The sequence below is a fragment of the Salvia miltiorrhiza genome, chromosome 5, assembly GCF_028751815.1.
Source record: "Salvia miltiorrhiza cultivar Shanhuang (shh) chromosome 5, IMPLAD_Smil_shh, whole genome shotgun sequence".
NCBI classification, from domain to species: Eukaryota; Viridiplantae; Streptophyta; class Magnoliopsida; order Lamiales; family Lamiaceae; genus Salvia; species Salvia miltiorrhiza.
The window spans coordinates 40,695,713-40,701,712 of NC_080391.1; the positions used below are offsets into that span (position 1 = coordinate 40,695,713).

The 6,000-nt window shown below is 36.6% G+C and overlaps 1 long non-coding RNA gene across 1 annotated transcript; it reads right to left on the bottom strand.

Moving 5' to 3' along the window:
* Positions 1–3,406: 3,406 nt before the first annotated feature.
* LOC131024431 (uncharacterized) lies at positions 3,407–5,778 on the bottom strand. Its single transcript, XR_009101831.1, has 2 exons — positions 4,052–5,778; positions 3,407–3,755 (listed from the first exon to the last, which is right to left on the bottom strand). It is a non-coding gene; the product is annotated as an uncharacterized LOC131024431 (long non-coding RNA).
* Between the last annotated feature and the right edge of the window lie 222 nt (positions 5,779–6,000).

Genomic DNA, 6,000 nt, shown 5'->3' on the forward strand with positions numbered 1-6,000 from the left:
CAACCGCTGCAACAGCAGCGCAAAGATCTGCCCAAAAAAGAAACAATCAATGCTTGATTCGGACATGACTGTGGGTCGCCATGTCTTTGACCACGGCAAGTTTAATCTCGTCCCGAGTATAAGGCCACCATCCTTCCGGCATAACCTGATTTGCCATCAGATCAGCTGCACAATTCCCTTCTCAAAAAATATGCGACACCTGCACCGAGAAATCCTCCAAAAGCCGAAGGGCTTTCTTCCAAGCTGCCATGAAACGCCAGGGAACGTCGAGCGACCTAGACTCCAAAAGTCGAACAATATAAGCAGAGTCCCCTTCAATCCACAACATTAGCCAACCTCTTTGATGCACAATAGTAATAGCATAAATCACGGCCAGGAGTTCCGCTTCAAAGGCAAAACCCGTTCCACCTTTATAATGATAACAGCCCCGAACCCAGCCCCAATGATCCCTGAAAACCCCACCAGCTGCAATGCTTCCCGGAGCTCCCATCGCAGAACCATCTGTATTAACTTTCATCCATTGTCCCACCGGAGGCCACCAATGAACTTCAATCATAACCGGTGGAGGAGCAGCACGAGTGGCCACCCCAATACTACGTAAAATTACATAGTCCGACCAAGAGTTATTGGAGGTACCAATTTTGGAAAAATGCGCATCAATTTCTTTGAAAGCCACCTTAATAAAACGACTGACATCCCGTGGCGAGAAATTTTTATCTTCAAAAGTAACTTGATTACGACAATCCCAAATCTTCCATAAAGTATTGATTACCCCCGCTTTCCAGAACGAATTAACCAACAGGCTGAAGTGAGCATTCCATGCAATGACCAGGAAATCATGAATGTCCACATGATGCATAAACTCGGCCTTCTGAAACCACTCCAAAAACTCGCGCCAAACCAACTTTGCCGCCGAACAGGACCAAAACAAATGACTTAAAGTTTCTTCGTCCATACCACAGAGGGCACATCTAGTCGGCCCCATCAGCATGCCATGACGGATGAGAAGATCTTGTGTAGGTAAGCGCCTATGAATGATTCTCCAAGTAAGCAGCGATCTACGTTCCGGGATGAACTTTTCCCAAATCCAACGACCCCAGCACACTTTGGGAAAACAATGATTATTGGCCGCAAACGCCAAAGCAGCCGAGACCTCACCAGAAAGCAACAGTTTCCAGAAGCGCTGATCTTTTTCCTCACCAAAGGGGATGAGCAGGATGTCCACAACGATATCCGAACAATGAATAATGAAGTCCTCTGTGAAATGCCAAACTCCGTCGAAAAAATAGTCCTCAATCGCCTGGTTAAGGAATTCATGCATAAAAACAGGGATGCTCAGTTTATTAATTAGTTTATAACCCAACCAATCATCTTTCCAAAAGTATGTAGTCGACCCCTTGCCCACATAAGAGTAAGAATTCTCAACAAGATGATTCACATGTTCCCGAGTGCCCGTCCAGAAAGGAGAAGAGGCAATATTATGCTTCGCATACCCAAACGTGGTGAGATAACGATTGCGCAGTAAAGTGAAAGCAAAATCTTTCCCTTGAACCATGCGCCACGCCATTTTCATTAAGTAGCTCTTATTCATTGTAGAGAAGGATCGAACCCCCAAACTACCTTCCGTGCGAGGGGCACAAATTCGATTCCAGTTCACCGGGCAGGTTGGCTTAGAGTCCACATTCCCGGTCCAAATGAAGTTGCGACACTTGTCCAAATTATAAATAAGAGACTTCGGCCATCTATAGATCATCATGGAATGAGTAACCGAGCTTTGAATCACAGAACGAACCAAGCAGAGACGACCTGCCATAGAGAGGTGCCGCCCTTTCCAATTGGCAAATTTATTAACGATTTTGTCATAAATATGCATAAAATATGACGCACGAATCCGACCCGTAAACAAAGGAACACCAAGATACGTAACAGGCAAACAACCAGTGGCAAACCCAAGCTCTCTCTTAATGTTATTTCTCATGGAGGTCGTAACATTGGAGGAGAAGAAAACATGAGACTTAGACTGATTGCAGATCTGACCCGACAGCTCACCATAAAGATTCAAAATTTCTTTAATCTTTTGGGCATTTTTAATCGAAGCTTTGCAGAAGATGAGAATATCATCAGCATATAGGAGGTGAGTGGGAAAGTGAAATCCTCGGCAAAAATCCATCGGCACCAGATGCCGCGATTGCACGCAATTAAGAAGGAGAAAGCTCAGAACATCCTCCGCAATACCAAATAAAATGGGAGAGAGGGGATCTCCCTGCCGAACGCCCCGGGAACACGCGAAATAGCCATTCAACTGCCCATTATAAAGAATAGATATGCGAGCCGAAGTAAAGATCACAGATATCCATCTGATAAAGGTGTCATGAAAATCATTCACCTTCAAGACCTGCAAGATGAACCCCCAATTCATCGTATCAAAGGCTTTACGAATATCGATCTTGCAAGCAAAATTCGAGTGACGACCAGTTCTATTCATGCAATTAAAACCCTCTGAGCCCAACACAATGCAATCATGAATCGAACGACCACTGATGAAGCCAAACTGATTAGGAGAAACACAGGTCGCCGCCACCGCACTTAATCTGGCAGCCAAAATCTTGGAGATAATTTTAAAGAAAAAATTTGAAAGAATGATAGGGCGAAGATCCGTCACCGTATCCACATGTTCTTTCTTAGGTATCAAAATCAGAGTGCTGGCATTACATCCGGCCGGAAGTAAGAATGTACGAAGAAAGCACGAACAACAACACAGATATCAACGTTGATGATGCTCCAACAATTCTGGTAAAAGCGGCCCGAGAACCCATCCGGGCCGGGAGCGCATAATAATTGTTTTTTACACAAGTACATTGTGTAAAAAAAATGTAAGAACTTTTACAAAAAAAAAACTATACAAACCTATCACTTTCCAAGGGTAGGAACAATTAAATTGGGTAGATTTAGCATGTTTATTATAAAAGTGGTTATTTTTTATAGATAAGATATGAAAATGGGTATTTTAAATTTCCACCCTTAAATTATTAAGTGCCCACATATTCGACTTACAAGATATTTTTAATTCGTTTCAAATTCCATATCTATACTATTATACTATAGGAAAGTTTTCTGCATGAAAACTTCCCGCCAAAAACCCATCTTCCATGCAAAAAATATTATTTTATTATAAATAATATTTTATTACTTATTACTTATATTAATTAACTCCATGTCACTTCATATTCTCATCCACTTTTTTTGACTTGCAAACACTAAAAAGTAAAAAGGGCGGCGCATGCTCACTTTTCACCTTCATACTCAACACAATTCTGCAATAAGATATAATAACAAAATGTAATATATAACCTTCATAATTTAAAAAAGATAAATGTGTCAGATTTCAGCATGCTGCCGATTGAAATGCCCCAAAATACCTGCCTGAACTTTTATTATTCCAATACTAACAAATCATATATATAGAACATAAGGCATATACAATTTTTTTTCAACAGCCTCTTGCATTCTACATTCAAATCCAGATTTGAAATCCTCCAGTTGGTAAGCAAATCTAATAGTTAAATGTTGTTGCAGATTCATAATGTCATTGTTAGTGTAGTATTTTAAGAGATGTAATGTTTATATATTACATTATAGCTGCTACAGTTTCAATATCTAATAACTAAAAATGGTTGTAGATTCATTGTGTTCAAAAACACCGATGGTCGGAATGTGGTCACTCTTCAACGAGCTTCGCCCTTTGGCAATGTCACCTGCAGTTAAAGCGAGATTGATAAGATGTTATGGCATGCCTTCAACCAAAAATGATGAGCTAAATAGTTTTGAATGCATATTCCATGATATAGAGGTATGATTTATATATCAAAATTTTATAAGATGTTATAGCATGCCTTCAACCAAAAATGATGAGCAAAATAGTTTTTTATGCTTATTTTGAGATTGGGACATAATTCGTAAGATCTATTATGTACTCCCTGAAGTCAGTTTTTTACTGTTAAATTCTAATGATTATAAACAAACTTAAGATATTATCAAGAGATGATCATACCTATAAGTTTGCTGATATTGCAACAGGCCTCATTTTCAAAAATTGGTCATATAAGTCACACAGATTTTGGCATTCTTTACTTCTCTACATACATGCTATCGATTGAAATGATTTGAATATCTGCGTGATTTTTTTAAATTCCAATACTCTATAGCAGTGCATGTATATAGAACATAAGGCATATACAATTCTTTTTCAACACCATCCTGCATTCTACATTCAAATCCAAAGTTCAAATCCTCAAGTTGGTAAGCAAATCTAATAAGGCAGGTTTCAACTTACATATGTAGACAAAAGAAAAAAAAGTTCTTAAAAATAAAAAGCATGCACCTGTATAGAGGCTTGCTAATTAACATTTTCCTATTCACTTCAGCAAGCTAAAGCTTAAGATACTATTAAGAGGCGATCATACCTATAAGTTTTCTGAAACTGAAACTGAAATCTACCTATAGAACAAACCATTAATGTTAGAATCTCTCCGAGGTCAGTTTTTTGTTGTTAAATTCTAATGATTTGAGGATTTGGATATGATTAGAAGTGGAATGACGTGTAAGCATGTGTGATGAATGAAGAATTATTGGGTGTGTCTTTGTTCCCCACTTCAAAGTGTGCACCACATTCACATACACACCAATTTCCTAATTCTCCATCAAATTTTCTCTATTAGAAAACAAGAGAAAATCACAATTTTCACATGAGATTTTAAAACAAAAGATTACACGTCTTTGAAGAATCTCTCCGGGGCGCGCTTTGTAAGATTTTAGTTTATCTATTTGAAACATATACAAACAAAAGACATGTAACAGTTTAAATATAGAACATATAGCATATACAATTTTTTTTTTTCAAAACCCTCATGCATTCTAATCCATTCTGATTCAAATTGTAGGGAACTAGGTACCATTTCACAGCACCAAAACTTATAGTATCTAAGTTCATCTCTAAGTTTCAAGAAGGAGGACTTTATGCTATACGTAACTTCGGTGTTACACATAATCAATTAAAGTTTAGAGTTACTTCGAATAAATATAAAGCAACTTTTTATGGAAACACGAAAGTGAGAGTTGAAGCTAATCCAACTTTTCCTAATATCATTTATGCATTCAAGTCCTTTGATGATATTCAAGCCACTGAAAACATTGCAGATGCTCTTCCAATTGGTAATGATAAAATATTTTTATATTTTTTTTTCATATATTTACATACACTACAAAATCTTAGTCCCATCAATGTGACATGTGCAGATGTTATAGGCAGAATTGCCTCCCGGCCTAATCCAACAAAACTGACAACTCGAGATGGTAAATAAAAAAAAATATTGGATCTTATTCTAGAAGATACCGAGTGAGTATTTATGTACATTTTTGTCGTTATTTCTTTATTATTAAAACTAAACTATTGTTGTTCTTACTATATTATATAATGTTGGTTCAAAGGGGAAAGAGAATGTCTTGCACTTTGTGGGAGAATTATGTTGATATTTTCATGAAACAATATGAAGAACGTCAAATGGATGTCAACATTATTGTGTTACATTTTTGTAGGCTAAGTATGTTTCAAGGTCAGTACAATGTTGACACTTAAAAAATTGAACTTAACTTTATTTTGTTTGAGTCAATAGCTTTACTTATTTAATTATTTTCAACTTGTGTAGTGACAATCATACTTCAATTTATGTTTCAAATATAATTTCTTTTATCAATTTTCATAAAATATTTTTAGAGATAAATAACTTATTTTGAGATTGAAACAAATTTTGAGTTTTATTATGTACTCCCTGAAGTCAGTTTTTTAGAGATAAATAACAATAACAATTTCACAAGTTCTATTAAGAATATAATAATATAATTTCTTTTATTAATTTCCAGAACAAGTTTTTGAAGATAAATGACTATTTAATTATTTTCAACTTGTGTTGTGACAATCTTACTTTTATTTATGTTTCAAAA